Raw genomic sequence first — 19,418 nt, 5'->3', positions numbered from 1 at the left:
GAGGAAAGGGGTCTCCACTCAGATATTACAATGGTTCTGTGGTTTTACCTGGAGAAACCAAAAAACATTGAAAAAACGTAATGTTGATAATTTATAGCCATATTAGATAAGGACTGGCAACTTCCAAACAAAGCATCACTAGATGAATGGTGGCTTGTATTTCCTTATGTTACCCACTTTTAAACTAACATGGAAAACCAAAGCTTACTTCGTGAGAGGGAAATGGCTATAACAACATGCATAAGAAATGGCCCTATTTTGAGGGCCAGCTCTTCGGCATTGGGAGGTTTCTGCGCCCTTTTCTCCGCTCAATTCTCCTTCACTTGATCGGCTTTCGATGTCTAAAGCTTCTGCAAGGGACAACTTCCATTTGTGCCTTTCGGGACTGGTGTGGCTCTTCTTTACATTTCAACTTTCCTTTGGCCACAGAGAGTATCGGATCTGCCCTCCAGAGTTTATTTATGTTACCTTTTGTTTTTTAGGTTCCCCATAGTTGGGTTTCTTTGTCAGTTGTTTTGCCTAGACTTCGCTAACCTCTCCCACCTAGACGTTGGAGCCTTCTGCATGGGTAAGTTCTGCCTCCTCAACATTGTCCTTCTCACCGGACATGATGTGGTCCCTCAGCAACAGGCTCTCTTATTCTGCACCTGCATGGTTGCTTGGTGCACACCCCTCTGCCTCTTCCTCGCGCTCAAGGTTTTTGATATAAATTCGATATAGAGATGTACAACCAAACCTTGAGTTGCAAAACCTGTAGCCCTGGTTCTGTATTCTAGGAATCATCCTCAAAGTAATTAACAACCCACCTACTGCTTTATTATTGGCCAGTAATAAATCATAATGAATCATAGAATCAATCAATCAGAACATTTGTAAAGCGCACTACTTACCCGTGAGGGTCTCAAGGTGCTGGACGGGGGTGGGAGGGGAGATGCTGCTAATGCTCGAATAGCCGGCGAGGTGAGAGAACGATCTTCCACCGGAGGTTACTCTTCGAATGCGGGGGACTGTGGCGAGGTTGGCGGAGCTGGCGGTTGGGGGTGTAGAAGCTGAGTCGTCTGTTGAGGTATGCTGGTCCAGTGTTGTGGAGTGCCCGTGTGCGAGGAGCTTGGAGGTGATCCTCTTGTTGACGGGGAGCCAGTGCAGGTCACTCAGGTGGGGTGTGATATGGCTGCGGCGAAAGATGTCGACGAAGAGGCATGCAGAGGCGTTTTGAATGTGTTGTAGTCGTTCCAGGAGTTTACCCGAGGCTCCTGCGTAGAGGGCGTTTCCGTAGTCCAACCTGCTGCTGACGAGGGCCTGGGTGACCATTCTTCTGGTTTCCGTGGGGATCCACCTGTAGATCTTGCGGAGCATGCAGAGGGTGTTGAAGCAGGACAACAAGACTATGTTGACCTGTTTTGTCATGGAGAGGGTAGAGTCGAGGATGAACCCTAGGTTGCGTGTGTGGTCGGTGGGTGTTGGAGCTGTTACCAGTGCTGTCGGCCACCAGGAGTCGTCCCAGGCCGAGGGGGTGGATCAGAGGATGAGGACTTCCGACTTGTCCGAGTTTAGCTTCAGTCGGCTGTTTTTCATCCACTCGACAGCGGCTTTTATTCCTTCGTGGAGGTTGTTTTGGCGATGAGGGGGTCCTTGGTGAGGGAAAGGACCAGCTGGGTGTCGGCGTAGGAGATTATGTTGAGGTCGTGCAGTCGGGCGACTTGGGAGAGCGGTGCCATGTAGACGTTGAACAATGTTGGGCTGAGGGATGAGCCTTTGGGGTACACCGCAGAGGATCTCCATGGCTTCAGAGCGGAAAGGGGGAGGTGGACACTCTGGGATCTGCCGGATAGTAAGGTGGTGGTCCAGTCCAGAGCCTTGTCTTGGATCCCGGTGTCGTGGAGGCGTGTGCGTAAGGTGCAGTGGCAGACCGTGTCGAAGGCGGCTGATAGGTCCAGGAGGATGAGGGCCACAGTTTCTCCGTTGTCCAGCAGGGCTCTGATGTCATCGGCGGCTGCGAATAGGGCAGTATCGGTGCTGTGGTTGCTGCGGAACCCAGACTGGGCCAGGTCCAGGATTTTTTTCTCTTCGAGGTAGCGGTTTAGTTGTCTGTTGGTCTTCTCGATGATCTTCGCCGGGAACGGGAGCAGGGAGATGGGCCGGAGGTTTTTGAGGTCCTTGGGGTCAGCCTTGGGTTTTTTGAGTAAGGCGTTGATCTCGGCGTGCTTCCAGCTCTCCAGGAAGGTTGCTGTCTCGAAGGAGATGTTGATGTCTTTCTGGAGAAGGGGTGCGATGGTGGTGCTGGCTTTGTTGAAAATGTGGTGTGGGCATGGGTCTGACAGATTCGTAGTGGATGGTGTTCATGATTGTGATGGTGTCGTAGTCATTTATGTTGGTGAGGAGAGCAGGGGGTCGGTTCGGATGGTGGTCGTGGGGACAGAAGTCTCAGTGGTTGTCGGAGCGATCGGGACGTTGAAGCGGTCGTGGATGTCTGCGATCTTGCGATGGAAGAAGGTGGCAAGGGAGTCGCATAGGTCTTGCCAAGGTAGAATGCCGTTGGTGTTGGAGCTGGGGTTGGAGAGTTCCTTCACGATGTTGAAGAGCTCTTTGCTGTTGTGTGCGTTGTTATCTAGGCCGGAATACTCTATACCATAAAAAAAGAACTGACTCTGGGAAGCAAATGCTGGTACAATACAGTCTGGAAAAGGGTGCCTCAGAGGTTCTTAAAGGGACAGGGCACTTTTTAAGTTGAGACTACCAGACAGCGCAAGATGTGAAACATTGTGGGCTTACCAGGAACATACAGGGCTTGCAGCGGAGTCATTGCTTACCATTGGTTGGTTTTTAATGTCTCTTATTTGCTTGCTTTCTATTCAATTAATTTTCTTGCTCCAGCCAGTCCATGTTGTGCTTGGAGAATAGCCTCTTAACCATTTCTTTGATTGGCTGCCGTCTGTGCTTCCTCTGCTTGATATTGGGGAACTATTTCTTTCATTTTGTTCAAGCACTTCTTGAGAGATTACATGAACGACTGTGATATGACAGATCGCGTACGTGAAGTGGGGATTATACCAATTTTTTTTATGTAAAGGGCTTTCACACTGTTTTTAAAAAAAAAATACGCTTTTGAGCTATTTACTGTAGGAGGCTGGCTCTGTATATGGTATATCACTTAGTGGTTATATCATGCACAGAGTCCAAAGATTCCCCCAGAAGTGTACAGAGCTCAAAGTAAACCCAGAGTGCTCTATTTGTGGTAGTGTGGGCAAGCAGTCTTAGGCCTAACACAGAGGAGTGTAAGATATTTGATATGTACACAGTAACTAATAAATGACAACTCAGAAAGGAGATCCACATAAATTTTAGAAAAAATTATGTTCTTTGAGGATTCATTTTAAGACCAAGATGTACGCAAAAGGTAAGTACGTTTTTCAGGAAAATTATTTACACTTTAAAAAGTGGACACCGTGCAATTTTTAGGCTGTGCAATGGTAACCTACGGAGGAAAACAAGAATGCAGTTTTTCAGGTAAGTGCACAACTTCGAGATCCTATCTTCTGGGTTTCAGATCAATGCCAGGCTAGGTTCCGATTAGCATTAAAACTGTACCACCTGCAGCACAGGGGCAGTCGGGTGCAGAGGTCAAATCCGTGGTCAGACACCCTGTGAGGCAGTTATGTGGTCTCTGACATGAAGCAATACTTTTTGGCCTTTTTTGAATTATTGTATGGTGTTCATCATACGGTGTTCCATTATTGTAAAGGTCTACGTAATCCAAGGGGGCCATTGAACGATGGATGAATATATATGTTATTTCAAATGTGTTTGTTTCCACTCTAGACCACTCTAATACCCTGCGATGGCAATTACGTGGTCCGTTTTAAGAGACTGTAGAGATCCCAGCTGACATACCGACAAAATTAACTCTTAATTTTATTATAGACCACACTCCAAACAATTGAACCAAACATGTGTCAATAGATTTCCACCCATACTCTGGGTTTAGTGCGAAGCGTACCCCTGGCAATATGCAAAATATGGAGCACTTAGAACTCGATACTGTTGGATTGAATAACCAATCCTTCCTAATCGTTTTTTTGATAAATACGGGAAGTTTTGTTGCATTCAAATTAATCCAAACCACAATTAATATTTACGGGAAGGTTTGTTGCACTTAACTTAATCTTCAATAAGAATTCTTATGTCCAACAGCTAAACCGACCACAAGAGAACAATTAACTATGCGCCTGAGTAACCACAGCAACCAGTGTAGGCTTTTATTCCATTGCCTTCGCGGTCACGTGGTGCGGAAGTGTTTGACTTCGGTTTCCAGCGAACGCGAGCCCAACACTGCAGAGTGATTGCAGAAGGTGTAGGATGCTGGGAACGAATAGTTTCTTACCTGTCGGTGTAGTTTTGCAGCTTGAAGATCTTTCTGGATTCACTATGCTGTGCATTATTCCGCGATCTGGTGATTGGGTCCGGATTCGTAGACTTTTTTGTAGCCCAGGTGGGCGTCGACGTCCCACCATTTGGTGCACCTTTGTGACGTCGGCACGCTTCCTGCGAAAGCTCCCACCCTTGGGCGCCATCTTCGGATTCTTTTTTTCTTCTTTTTTTTTGTCTCTGTGGTGAATCCATGGCTATGTGTATTAAACTTTCCTTCAACGTAAACTTCTTCACGTATATTGTCTTGTTAAACGTTCCTATCTTACTCTATGTCCTTCCACCTTCTCCAGCCTCATCTTACTGGCGGAGGTGGGTGGGTTCGCTAGTGAATCCAGAAAGATCTTCAAGCTGCAAAAACTACACCGACAGGTAAGAAACTATTCGTTTTGCAGCGTGACTCTTTCTGGATTCACTATGCTGTGCATAGATTTCGTAGCGGTTTTGTCACTCATGTGGCGGCTGGGTGGAAGATGAGCGTTGGTTGTTAAAGATATGTTGAAGCGGGGGGCGTGGCCAAGCAGCATGGCCGACAGGACGTGAGCTCTACCAGCTCCCGTCCTGCGGACCCGAAAATCCTGTGGATAATCCTGCCCAGGCTCCGGTGTGCCATCCTGTGCGACCGGACATACTACGGAAGGTGCGGGGACCAGTCTGGCCGAATCTCGGCTGGCAGAAATAACGGAGTGGCCGCGGAGCAGCCCCGGTGATTGGAGAGCGGCCGCCTCACCTACGCGAGCCCGTGGTCTGGGCCTGGTCGGCCGGGAGTGGCCATAGCCTGAAGTGCTTCGGTGGGCCGGCGGGGGACTTGAGGTGATTGTCCCGGGCCTGGACGCTGACCCGGGGGGCGGAGCCGTGAGCGGAGGAGCAGCGGACGGTGCCGGCCGAGAGACGTCCCTGGAGAAAGCTCGGCCCGGGTGCAGATGACCGCGAGCACCGGCTGGCGGACAAGGGGGTCGGAACCCGTGGGGACGCCTCGGCGTGCGCCTGCCTGACTGTGCGGCTGCCGGCCTGGACGAGGGTCTACCACCCCGGAGCGGGGGACCGACTGGAGAGCTGAGGACCGGAGCGTGGCCCTCCCCCACCGGGCCGCCATCTTGGGGTCGGTCGTCGGACCGTGGACACCGGAGTGACCGGCGGCGCCTGCAGGCCCAGGTCCCAGAAGTAGCAGCTGCGTGGCCGTGAGGTGAGAGCGGGCTGGGGGCTCAGAGGAGCACAGACAGGCGGAGTGACCGGCGCAGTCACGAACGCTGAGCCCCTGCCTGATCACACGAGGCCGGCACAGTTCTCCCGGGCCTTTCCGCATCCTGGAGCACAGGGGGGGAGGGGCACTAGTCCCCCCACTGATTACCGGCGGGGGCCCTGGGCCGCTGAGGACTCCACTGGTCGAGGGGCGCAGATTGGACTCCAGATTGCGGAGCCGAGATGGGGGGCCTGGGGGACCCCCCCCTTCCTAACTGATAGCGGGGAGATCAGGGCGCACAAACTGCTCAGCCCATACTAGCCGGAGGTGGAGAGTGGAGTGACCTCCTCCCTGTGGAGCTCGGCTGGATGTGGGGACACAGCGCCGCACTCACTGGGGGCCACAGGGTACCTTGACGAGACCGCGCCACCCAGCTGGCGTGGTGTGGTTCCCGGATTTCTCCTTGCTGGGGCACGACGCTTCCCGACGGTGCCTGCACTCTCTGGGCCTTGCCTGCAACAGGAGTGTTGGGGGAGTGTGGAAGCCGGACTGACCGTGCAAGGCTGGGTGCTTGAGCGCGACTCCGCACGGAACTCTTCACAGACTGGGTGGAGGCGAGATTGGGCTTGCTGCTGCTTTGAAGCCATCCCTGCGTTGGGATCAACCCGAAGATGCGTAAGGACAGGGCGTCCCGATCGTCACAGGCTAACACGATCACCCAGTATACCACGCAGAGACTGCAGCCCCAACGGATTACACGCCAATCAGGCCAGGATGAGGATCCTGGGGGCTCCGGTGAGCCCACCCGTGCGGAACTCCTAAAGGCTATCCAGGGCTCCCACACGGCGCTGGAGAGGCAAATAGAAACAGTCTCCATCGACGTCAATCTCCTGCGGACGGACCTCCGCAAGGTGGCGGACAAAGTCGCGGAGGCCAATATCGGGCAGCTACAGGGGGAGGTAGCCTCTCTCCGGAAGACGGTCACACACCTTACAGCAACGACTGGTGCCTTAGAACGGAGAGCTGAGGACGCGGAAGGGAGGGCGCGTCGCAGCAACATTAGAGTCTTAGGGGTGCCGGAGAGGATGGAGGCGGGAGATCCTGAACGTTTCCTGGAAACATGGATTAGAGCGAAGCTGTGCCCGCAGGGTCTCTCGGAAGTGTTTGTCATCGAAAGGGCTCACCGGGCCCTGGTTCCCCCGCCGCAGCCGGGGGCCCCGCCGCGAGCTCTGATCGCCAAGATATTGAATTATCGGGATCGGGACTGCATCCTGCGAGCGGCGAGGGAAAAACCGGACCTAACCATTGAAAATAGCCGGATTTCAATATACCCAGACTATACCCACCAGGTTCAGGAGATGAGGAAATCCTTTTTGGGGGTTAAACAGAAGCTCCGGGCGATGCAGTTGCAATACATGCTGCTGTACCCCGCCAAACTCAAGGTGCTGGCACAGGGCAAGGCACACTTCTTTGAATCCCCGGAGGAGGTGTGGGAATGGTTGGAGGTCAGGGGAGACGGGGTTCCACCGGGAGCCCGTGGTGGATCCAAGGAGACATGGGGGAGCCGACCCCAGCGACAGCGGAGGCCCCGAGGCGGACGGAGACGACGCTCTACATCGGAACACGCTGAGGAACCTAGAATCATGGTTGGGGCTGATGGAGGAATGCTCCTGGAACCCTTGCTACAGGGGGCCGGGGCGGAGTCTCAAAACCCGCCGGAACCTACGGAAATCCTGGTCCCAGACACGATACCAGCTGCGGTGCCGGACATGACACCATCGGACCTGGTGATTCAGGAAACTGGGGGAGCTGGGGCCCTGGAGGTGAATGGCCCGCCCTGAGGTGATGTAGGAGCCGTATATACTTTATCTCTGGATGGCTGCTGTGGCTCCCGGGGTGGAGAGGAGTATGGGTGGACACTGGTTTGACATTGTTCCAGGAGCCACCAGACATTGCATTTAGGGGGGGGAGAGGGGGGCCGGTGGACTTACGGTGTGGGAATTGATTAATGTTCGAGAGTCGGGGGTACAACTGTTGGAATTGGTCCTGTATGGTCGACTACAGTTGGTCCGGAGCCGGGAGAATTCAATACATGCATCGGGTCATGCGTGGAGCTGGGGGGGGGGGGGGGGGGGGGGGGGGGGGGGTGTATGCAGTTAATAGTTGTGTGAGTGTGTGATGGGATGTGAGGGGTATGTGGGGAGGCTGTGCACGTCCTGGCACCAGCGGGGGAAGGGCGGGTTGACAGGTTGGGTTGTTGTCGTTATCCTGCTCGTGGGCGGGGGAGGGGGGAGATGTTCCGCTGATGTTGCAATGTTGGGGGGGTGGGAGGAGGGGGGGAAACTGTTCAAAAATGTTGGTATAGGCATCATGTGTATCACTGTTCAGGCCCCTAGGAGGCGGTATTTTGGCAGCAGACTGCATGGCCCGGCTGGGCACTTACAGGAAACATGGGGTACAAATTTTTAACGTGGAATGTGCGTGGGTTGGGCACTTGTACCAAACGATATAGGGTCCTATCCTTCCTTCGGCGGCATGGCATATCGATTGCATGTTTGCAAGAGACGCATCTGGATGAGGAGGGGGCGCAAAAGCTTGCTAAAAAATGGAGGGGTCAGGTCTTCCATTCTTCCTTTTCGACGTATGCGCGTGGTGTCTTGATCTGGGTAGCGCCCGGAGTCCCCCTCGCGGTACAGTATGCGGAGGCAGACACTGAGGGTCGGTACCTGCTGCTGAGGGTGCTGTTGAATGGCAGGGACCTTACGCTACTTAATACATATGCGCCTAACGTAGATGACGCGACCTTCTACCCACGAATGCAAGACGTCTTAGTGTCGGACGTGGACAGCCCTCTCCTGTGGTTCGGGGACTTCAACTGCGTCTTGGACCCGGTCCTGGATAGGCATCCTCCCCGAGCGGGGACGAAGCCTCGCATGACGGCGAGACTGCGCGAGGTCATGGCAAACTTGGGAGCGGTAGATGTGTGGCGCCAGAGTCACCCGTCACAGAAATTGTACACTTGATACACCCCTACACACGACACCCATAGCAGGCTAGATAGGGTCCTCGCCGCAAATATGGATGCGTCGTACGCCCTACAGGTCACCCACCTGGCCCGCTTCCTGTCTGACCACTCCCCGGTGTTGTGCGCTACGCAGGACGTCGACCAGCCTTGCCACCCTCGTACATGGCGGATGCCCGCGGACCTCCTACAGGACCCGTTGGGCAGAGATCATGTGCAGACTGCACTCACTACCTACGTAGACCTGAATTGGGAGGGAGACGACGTGCCCCTGTCGATGAAATGGGAGGCTCTGAAGGCAGTGGTACGGGGTGAGTGCATGGCTCTCACCTACGGAGTCCGCCGACAGCTGACCCGCGAACTGCGAGAGGCCGAAGACTCCCTGCGGACTCGGCAGGCCTCACCGAACCCTGGGGACCCAGAACTAGCCCTGGAGCGGGAAGCCCAGGCGCAAGGGCATGATATACTTACGCGCCTCGACAGATACACGCTGGGTCAATTTAGACAGCGCCTCCACAGGGAGGGGGACAAATCCGGCCGGTTATTGGCCTGGATTTTGAAGAAGGAAGCGACCCCGGTTCAGATAGCGGCCCTGAGGGGCCCTGATGGAGTCATGGTCCATTCGGAGTCAGGTATATTGCGGGTCCTCAAAACACACCTGCAGCAGGTGTATACGGCTGATCCGCTGGTCACGGAGGCATCCTATCAGTCTTACATCCGAGGAGTGACTCTCCCGGCCCTTCCGAGAGAGGCCGCGGAGGAATTAGATGGGGCCTTGACACTCCACGAGGTGCGGGTGGCGATGGCAGGCTTACCGACGGCGAAATCCCCGGGGGGAGACGGGTTTCCCTCCGAGTTTTACCACGCATTCGGGGATGTGCTTGGCCCGCTCTTCCACCCACAATGTACCAGGGTGAGATCTGCATGCTTCTAAAGCCGGGAGGTGATGGATATGACCCTGCGGCGTACCGCCCTATCACAATGATTAACACGGATGTCAAGATCCTGACCAAACTCTTAGCCACTTGGTTGGCGCCGTACATGGTCCAATTGGTTCACCAGGACCAGTGTGGGTTCATCCCCGGACGCAACACTGCGATGAATCTACGGCGATTAACCCATATTATGCATGAGGTGCGCGGTAGGGAGGACCCCCAGGTCCTGGTTTCAATAGACTTGGCCAAGGCATTTGACACGGTTAGCTGGGGGTACCTATCGGAGGTGCTTCAACGGGTGGGACTGGGGCCCGTGTATCGCAAGTGGATCCAGACACTGTATCGGGCACCTCGAGCCAGAGTCAAACTTGGGGCCGCACGCTCGGAGGACTGGGCGTTGGGGAGAGGCACCCGCCAGGGATGCCCCCTCTCGCCACTCCTGTTCGCCCTGGCAATTGAGCCATTGGCGGTGGAAGTCCGCACCACGATGGCCCAATGGGGAATCAAGGTGGGGAGTAATGTCCATACCGTGTCCTTGTATGCGGACGATGCTCTATTTTATTTAACATCTCCGCAGGAAGCGCTACCGGTTTTGCATCAGATACTGGACCGTTTTGGCGCGGCATCGGGCCTGCGTATCAATGCAGGGAAGTCCCTGGTCTTCCCCCTAGCGGGATGTGATGTGGACGCGCGCGGGGACTTGCCACACCTGGGGCTGCGATGGGAACTGGAGGCCTTCTGCTATCTGGGGATACAGGTGGCGTCGTCGGACGAACAATTGCTGGCCCGCAATGCGGACAGGGTGGTGCGGTCCCTACAACAGTCGGTGGCATTCTGGAACACGTTGCCTCTCTCCCTGATGGGACGACTGGCAGTGGCGAAAATGGTGATGCTGCCGCGAGTGCTATATGTGTTGCAGAATTCACTGTGCCCACTTCCCCCGCGGTTGTTCTGCACTCTCAATACGCTGCTTACGTCCTTACTCTGGGCGGGCAGGCGTAGTAGGGTTGCTTTACACACGGTTGTCCGGAGCTGGGAGGAGGGGGGGTTGGAGGCGCCGAGATTCGACCTCTATTACTATGCGGCTCAGCTGTTGCCAGCGGCCAGGTGGTTCGCGGATGCGGACACCTGGGAACTACGGCTCCTCGCGGGGAGCGCGGATGAAAGAACAGTACAGATGGCCCTGATGCGAGGCAGGGGAGCGGACGCGACACTGCCATATATAGTGCGCCACACCGCAGCCATTTGGCAACGTGTGGTGGAAAAAGTCCTACAGAGGGCACCCTTCCACAGGGAATTGCCGATATGGATTATGGCCCCAGTGGTGGACATGGAGGTACACATGCCATTCCATGAATGGAGAGCGGGTGGGTGTGAGCTGCTGGCGGATCTCTACCCGGACGACACGTTTCTATCTATCGAACGGGCGACGGAGACGTTCGGTCTTGGTGAGGGCCAATTTCTACAGTACAGGGGCCTCCATGCGCTGGCTCGAGACACTTGGCCGCAGTTCCCGGATGCGCCCTCTGTGTCCCATACCCTCAATGTCATCCTTTCCTGTGGTAGGGGCAGGAAGCTGATAACCCTATTGTACTCGGCCATGCGGCTGGACTCCACCCCGCCGGTGCCCCCGGCGTGGGCGGCTTGGGAGGCTGACCTGGGAACTGTGCTGGACCCGGCACAGCGCAAGCGCATCGGTACCCTCACCCGAAAGGTGTCGTGCAATGCACGGTTCAAACTGACACACTTTAACTTTTTACACCGAACTTATGTGACTCCGGTTACCTTGAAGCGTATTGCCCCGGACAAGCGCGATGACTGCCCTAGGTGTGGCGCGTCAGGTGCGTCATTCCTTCATCTGGCGTGGGAGTGTCCGCTGGTTCGCACCTTCTGGCAATCAGTAGTGGCATACATTCATAAGGTTACTGACCTCCGGATGGAGCTGACCCCCCTTCACTGCTTGTTAGCCTTAGTCCCCAAACCCAGGAGGTGTAATTTGTCCTACAAGATGTTGCAACTGCTTATAGTACTGGCAAGGAGGAGGGTGGCCATCACATGGATGGGACAGAGGGCCCCGGAGATGTCACAGTGGCTTAGAGATGTGGGGGAATGGACCCTGGCGGAGGAAACCTTTATGCAAACAGTGCGTAGGGATGAGAAGCTGCAGGACGACCTGCTTGCGTGGAGAATGATGCGAGAGGTGGGAGAGGCAGCCGAGGACTCGGATGGAACAAGTGCGGAGTTGTTCACCCCCGGGGACACAGGGTCTGAGGATGAGGGTGGTGGGGAGGGTGAGGATGGGCAGTGAGTCAGGGGAGTGTCTGACCGAACACGCACATGTAGGATACACCTGAGAGGAATTGTGTCTTGGTATCTGCAAGTTTCATGCCTAATATACGCAATGATCGCTGCTTTTTCTGCCGATAGGAGTGCCATAATGAGGTGAACGACCTGTGTACACATGTTTTAGTCACGAATGCCGAAGTTTTGGGGGGAGGGCTCCATTGGGGAGTTGGGGGGTAATCTGTATAAAAGAAAAAATAAAAGCGGATTAGAATATCCTGCCGCGCAGTTACATGGCTAGGTCCAAGACCTGGCTTCCTTGTTACCACCTATCGCCGCCCGGCCTTCGGGTTGTGGGCTGAAGGGCCGTGTACACAGCAGTACGTTATTGGCCATAACGTCGTTGATTTTTTGTAACTGTCGGCGCAACTGTTATATACTATCATTGTCTGCGACAAAAATAAAGTTTAAAAAAAAAAAAGATATGTTGAAGCACTCTTTGGCCCACTTGTGCTTCCTTGTTCATCTGCACATCTACGCAATAGTGTTTAGTGAAAGTGTGCACTGAAGCCCATGTTGCCGCCAGGCATATGTCTTGGATTGGCGTGTTTGCCAGGAAGGCGATCGTTGCCCCTTTCTTTCTGGTTGAGTGGGCTCGCGGCCCCTCAGTGAGCTCTTCCCCAGCTTGCTTGTGGCAGAGTTGTATTGTCTTGGCAATCCATCTTGCTATGGTGTTCTTAGTCACTGGTCTACCCAGGAAGCTCCTTGCGAAGGACACAAAGAATTGTTTCGTTTTCCTGTGTTCTTTCGTCCTTTCTATATAATGCATTACTGCCCGCCTTGCGTCCAGAGTGTGGAGCGCCCTCTCCGCGCTTGACGTGGGCTTCTGGAAGAAGCTAGGTATCTGGATATTCTGGTTCATGTGGAATTTAGACACTACTTGGGCATGAAATGCGGGTCTGTCCTCATCATGACCCTGTCACTGTGTATTTGTATGTACGGTTCTTGCAGCGTCAAAGCTTGTAGCTCGCTTACTCTGCGTAGCGATGTTATTGCTACTAGAAAGGCTGTCTTCATTGTCAGCATTTGTAGTGATGCTTTATGGATGGGTTCAAACGGTGGCTTCATGAGTTCTGTCAGTACCACGTTTAAGTTCCATGCCGGCGGCGGCATCCTCTTGGGTGGCGCTATTCTCTTCGCTCCTTCCAAGAACCTTTTAACTACTCTGGAAGTGAAGAAACTTCTCCCTGTTTCTCCTCTTGTGTATGCCACAATCGCCGCCAGGTGAACCCTCAGCGAGGACGAGCTTAGTTTTGCTTTGATTAGGTGCGTGAGGTATCTAAGTACTGTAGAATCTCTCATCAGTTTTCTCTGCAAGTTCTTCCTATGGCACCACTGCGTGAACCTCTTCCATTTTTCGCCATAGCACTTCCGCGTGCTGGGTCTCCTTGCTTCTCTCAGCACCCGAAGTGTGCTCTCTGGTAGTTTTAGATGTGCGAACTCTAAGTCCTCAGGAGCCACGCTGACAGGCTAAGGCTTTCTGGTTCTGGGTGTAGAACTTGTCCCCCTTCCATGGAGAGAAGGTCTCTTCTTTTTGGGAACTTGTGTGCTCTGCCCTGCGACATCTCCATAATCTGCGAGTACCATGTCTGCCTCGCCCATTGGGGAGCCACCAGGATGAGAGTCATGTTGCTCGACCTGCACTTGTTCAGGACTCTGGGGATCAGTTGCGTCGGTGGAAAAGCGTAGGCAAATTTCTTTGACCAGCTTATCCATAGGGCATTCCCATGGGACATCGGTTCCTGTTCCCTAGTGTTGGCATTTTGCATTCTGGCGTGTTGCAAACAGGTCTATTGTTGGTGTGCCCCACCTCCTGAACAGTTTCTCTGTCTCCTGGCTGTTCAGCTCCCATTCGTGGGACACCGACGCTTGCCTGCTGAGCCAATCCGCCTCCACATTGTCCTTCCCTGGCAGGTGTATGGCAAGCAGGTCTAACCTGAGTGGGATCGGCCATCTCCATATTTCTTGAGCCAAGCTTGACAGGGGGAATGACTGAGTCCCCCCTTGCTTGTTGATGTAAAACATCGTTGTAGTGTTGTCTGTCTGTATCATCACCCTTTTGTTGTAAAGGTGTTTTAGGAAGGCCTTGAGGGCCAGCAACACTGTTTTCAGTTCCAGGTAGTTGATGTGTTTGACTGCATCTCCTGGGTTCCACAGGGCCCTCACTCTAAGCATGTCCATGTGTGCACCCCATCCTTTCTGGGATGAGTCTGTGGTGATGGTCACAGTTGGGTCCGGTGGCGTTGGAGGTTTCCCCATTGCTATATTCTCCTTCGTCCACCATTTCATCTCCTCCTGCACATTGTGCGTAACAACCACTAGATCTTCCCAACTCCCTTCTGCTTGTGACCATTGCTGATGCAGCCACTCCTGTAGTGGTCTCATCTTTAGACGAACATTGGGGACCAGGTGGATGCATGACGCCATCATCCCCAAGATCTTGCTCACCGTCCTCACTGTCAGAACTTGCCCCCTCTGGTAGTGACGTTTCTCCCTCAGCAGGCTGAGTGTTCTCTTCTCGCTGGGTGTTACTCTGCATTCGACCGTGTTGATCAGGGCTCCCAGGAAGATTTTCACTTGTTCTGGGTCCATGGAGCACTTTCTCCAGTGGATGGAGAAGCCCAGGTTCATGAGCGTTCTTGTGACCTGTTCTGCGTGAACTTTGCACCTCGTGTAAGAGCTTGCTTTCACGAGCCAGTCGTCCAGGTAGGGGTACACATGTATACCCTCCCTTCGTAGGTGTGCGGCCACCGCCGCAAGGCATTTGGTAAAGACCCTTGGCGCTGACTTGAGTCCGAAAGCCAGGGTTGTGAACTGGTAGTGGTCTTCGTTCACCTCGAATCTTAACATGTGTTTGTGTTTCCTGTTCATGGGGATGTGCAGGTATGCGTCTTTTAGGTCTATGGTGGCCAAGTAGTCCCCGGCCCTTATTTGTGGGATGACCTCTTGCAGGGAAGTCATCTTGAAATTTGAGTTTTTACGTAGGTGTTCAGGAACCGTAGGTCCAGGATGGGTCTTAGGCTTTCGTCCACCTTTGGTACTAGGAAGTAGTTTGAGTACACCCCCTTGTTCCGTTCTCTGTGCGGGACTGGTTCTATGGCCTCTTTGAGGAGCAGTTCTTGAGCTTCCTCTTGGAGCAACTGCAGTTCTTTGCCCTTGTGACCCCTTCTCTTTGGCTTTCTGCTTGGTGGATATCTTTCCAACTCTATGCAGTATCCGTGCTGTATAATGTTTAGTATCCACTTGTCTGTGGTTATTTTTCTCCACTCGTGTAGAAAAAATCTCAACCTTCCCCCTACTGGTGTTGTGTGTTCTCTTGAGCCGTGTCCATGTGAGCCTCTCCTTAGCTGTTGGTGCTATCCCCCCGGAGAGTTTGGGTGGGTGAGCGCCTCCTTCCTCATGGAGTCACTTTTGGGGGGTTGATCACCACCTCTCGGTCTCTGGCCCCGTCCGTTTCCTCTCCCTCGAAAGGACTGGCCCCTATTCTGGGAGTTCCAATTCTGCCTCTGTTGACCCTGGTGCCATTGGTTGTCGCTCTGTTGACCATGGTGGTGCGACTGTTGCGAATGTGATTGCTGGTTTCCACCTCTACCATTTGGTCTCCTTGTGGGGGTGCCTCTCCGCATCCCCCTGAATTGTAGGGCTCCCATTGATTTGGCTGTCTCATTGTCTTTCTTCAGCTGAGCCAGTTTGTCATCCACTGATGCTCCGAACAGCGTTTCCCCGTTGAAGGGGGTGTTCAGGATGTTGTTCTGCACTTCTGCCTTGAAGCCTGATATTCTGAGCCAGGCTTGCCTTCTCTCAGTGATACCTATGTCCATCAGCCTGCTTGATGTTTCTGCCCCATCTAGGGCTGTCTTCAGGCATGCGTTCGCTATGTCCTTTCCCCCCTCCACGAGGTGGGCTGCCCTCTGCCTGTACTCCTCAGGCATGTGTTTCAGCAACTGGCTCATCTCATCCCAGTGCTGATATTGGTGTCTATTCAGGAGTGCATTGGAGTTCGCCATCCTCCAATGCATAGCAGCATTTCTTTCTATTTTTCTTCCAGTCAGGTCCATCCTCCTGCTTTCCTAATCAGGTGGTGGCCCAGATGTCGTTGGCACGTTGGCCCTTCTCCTGGCCGTTGCCGTGATTATAGAGTCGGCTGCCTCGGTGCCCTTGATATAAGGGGGGTCCTCGGAGGAGAACTTGTATTTCTTCTCCGTCCTCGGGGTCACTGACCTGTATGTAGCCGGTTCCTTGAAGGCTTCAGTCCCTTGGGCCGTGACGCTCTTCAGCATGGGCAGGAAACTGCTTTTCGTCTGCGAGGGGAGCAAAGTTTCTAGCAGGAAGTCTGCCTTTGTCTGTTCCTCCTCCAACTTCACATTGTAGACTGCTGCAGCCTTCTTGACGACCTCATAGTAAGCCCCGATGTCTGGCGGCGAAGGCCTCGAAGGGTATGTCTCCACAGGTTCCTCGGGGTTATCGGCCTCGAGATCCTGCCATTCTTCCTCTAGCGACGCCGAGGATTCTGAGTAGTAGCTCTCGCGGAGGTAATCTCCTTCCGAGCTGTAGAAGTCCTCCTCTTCTCCCTCATCTGTGGGGTTTGGAGTTTTCGGCGGCTCCTCGGCCTCGAAATCCTCCTGCACCTCTACCTCTTCGGCGGTCGCAGCGGTCTTCGAGGGAATCGAGTAGGTCTTCGAGGGAATCGAGTAGTTCTTCATTTTTTCGTCGAAGTCTCTCTTCCTCTGGAGCATACTCTCCATTTCGGCCTCGAGCCTTCTTCTCTTTTTCTCCATCTCTGCCGCTTGCTCGGCGTCGAGCTTTTCGGCTGGTCTTTTCGACGGTACCTTCGACGTCGAGGCCATTCTGAGCGTCTTCTCGCTCGAGGGTCCCTTCTCGAGGGTCTGCTTCGACGACCTTTGCTTTTCGCTGGTCTTTGCCATCTGGGAGTCCTTTTCGAAGGATCCGCTGGGCCTTTCGGAGGATGCAGTTTCGGACGTCGTAACTTTCGTCGCCGGCGCTCCTTTCGAGGACTTAGCCTCTGTTTTTCGGGGTTCTCCCTCAGGCTTTCTAGGCCCTGACTGGGTTTTCGGGGTCGTAGACTCTCCTACCTTTTTTGAAGGTCTCACATCGGTCTCTGCGACCGTGAAGTCATCTGGTCCCTCGGCGATGTTCTCCTCTTCATCGGAGGAGGCACCCAGCTGGTAGAGGGTCGGCGTAGTCCCTTTCCCTTGCATCGTGTGGTGGGCCACCCTCTGTCTCTCTCGAACTCTCAAAGTCTTCGGCGTGAAGATTGAACAGGCGTTGCAATCCTCGCTGGAGTGGTCGCAGACCGGATGCTGGTCCTTCTGCGCGTACTTGTGGTGGCAATTACGGCAGAACTTGAATGGAGTGTTGTCCATGTGCTCGCTCAGGGGGCCCCCTGCGCGCGCTTTCTCCTTGGCCGTCGAATATCACGAGGTTTTCTCCTCTTTCTTTGTTCTGGCTCTAGGAGGTCTTCTTCTCCGACTTTCCTTGGTCCTTTTTCCTCAAAAACTTGGTGTATTTCCTTCTTTTCTCCTGAAACTTCTCCGGAGCTTCATGCGACGATCCAGACCCAACGGCGGAAAAAAGAATCTGAAGATGGCGCCCAAGGGTGGGAGCTTCCGCAGGAAGCGTGCCGACGTCACGAAGGTTCACCAAATGGTGGGACGTCGACGCCCACCTGGGCTACAAAAAAAAAAAAAAAAAAACGAATCCGGACCCAACCACCAGATCGCGGAATAATGCACAGCATAGTGAATCCAGAAAGATTCACGCTGCAAAACGAGGATTTCTGACCCGTTTGCCCAGGTAGGAACGGGCGATGCTCTGCACGCTTTCCCTGCGTACGTATTAATTAATCTACTTTAGGCTTTGCGCAGTTACCTAGCCTAATTGCAACATGTTTCCCCCCCTTTTTGCAGCGACCGAGTCAGAATAGAACTAGGACCCATGCCTAGATCGGGACACTACCGTTCAGGTAATAGCAGGGGCATTTACATGCGGTTTCCTTTCAAATTTTTAAATTTCAAACTGAATTTACAATGCGAGAGCCTCATCTAGCCACGGGCTACATCCATTCTATTCCCTTTAGATTTCCAATAACAAAGAGGACTCTCTGCCTAACACCAGGTAAACTCAGAGCCTGTATCGCGATAATGCCTGTGTTAATCACACATTAGTGAATTCTGAAACCATGCATATATATATTTTTTAGGAACACGATTTCCAATAACGTGATTCCAAAACACCTACTTTCGGATTGCTCCAGTACCCATAAATAAGGTAACCCTAAAAATACCGGTACCAGTGTCTATGTAATGCCTCCCAATAGGTAGACTCTGTACTCACAATGTACGCCCGATATATATCTCTGTGACCCAAGTAATTGTCAATGAGTGACTAATAGGTGGAATAATTAACAGCTCTACCATGAAGCACCGTGTTAATCGAATTCTGTGGAGACTCGTTCTAATTGACCTATCAGTTATGTCATTTCTTTTCTGTGTCAGAGACCATCTTGACAGTTTTGCCACTTTATAAAGATTCATGTTGTAATTACTTTCGGTCCTAAATAGGATACAATGGACAGTTTTTGCCAGTTTAGACAGAAATTGTTATTATTTTTCTGCCTTAAGAGGCCATAATAGACAGAAACTAGCTCGGCACTCTGCCTTACGGTCCATCTGGACCTGAGTTTAGGGTTTACACTAACGTATGATGCCAATTGATGTATCTCTGTGTATATAGTTTTCATTAGGTAATTTTTAAGTAATTTTTAAAATACCTTTCCCCCATAGGATATGCCCACCCCACTCCCCCTGTCCTGAAGAAGACCCGCCATGTAAGGGGCAACATCCCTACAACGAGGGTCGAAACGTAGACTATTTAACTGGAACACATAATCAGAGTGTGATTTTGAACACCTGTCTAATATGATGTTATAATAATGCCAACTTGATTTTGGATGAACTCCTGTATGTCTCCCTTGAGAAGCCATTTTCAATTGTTAAAAGCAATTTGCAATTGATTTGTCACTTCACCTACCCACACCAATCCTGATCACTGCACTACCCCTCCCCTTCCCTGTACAGTGGGCACTGTAAAAATGTTATTTATATGTGTATAAAAGACTAAAAATGAAAAAATACAGTGAAACACGTATTGACACTATGTGAATAAACAATAGTGTGCTACCAATATATTTGCCAATGAATGTTTGTTACCAAACTTAGATTTATTCTTAATTGGTCAGGTGAGTAAAGTTCGGTATGGGTCAGGCCACAGTGGACTCTGGGTCAAAAGCACTGGGGAACCTTTGCAGGACCGGTGGCCCACTCTTACTCGGGCCATGGGCGTCAGGTGCAGTGGTGGGTCCGGAGGCGGTTTCGCGGTTCCTCAGGGTGGAGTTCCTTTTTTTCCAACGTTTTTTTCTGGAAAGATCCACTTTCCGCAGGAGATCCTAATCTTTCTTAAAGGCAGGCAGTCCTCCCAAGGCTTTGGAGGT

At 52.8% G+C, this 19,418-nt stretch overlaps 1 protein-coding gene across 1 annotated transcript in view; it reads right to left on the bottom strand.

Annotated features, from left to right (window-relative positions):
- The window catches only part of LRP6 (LDL receptor related protein 6), a 1,045,411-nt gene that overhangs the window by 409,797 nt on the left and 616,196 nt on the right, over nt 1–19,418 (bottom strand). The gene's annotated exons all lie outside the window — the stretch shown is intronic.

This window comes from Lissotriton vulgaris, chromosome 1_2 (genome assembly GCF_964263255.1).
Source record: "Lissotriton vulgaris chromosome 1_2, aLisVul1.2, whole genome shotgun sequence".
NCBI lineage: Eukaryota > Metazoa > Chordata > Amphibia > Caudata > Salamandridae > Lissotriton > Lissotriton vulgaris.
This window is presented reverse-complemented; position numbering and strand designations above follow the sequence as displayed.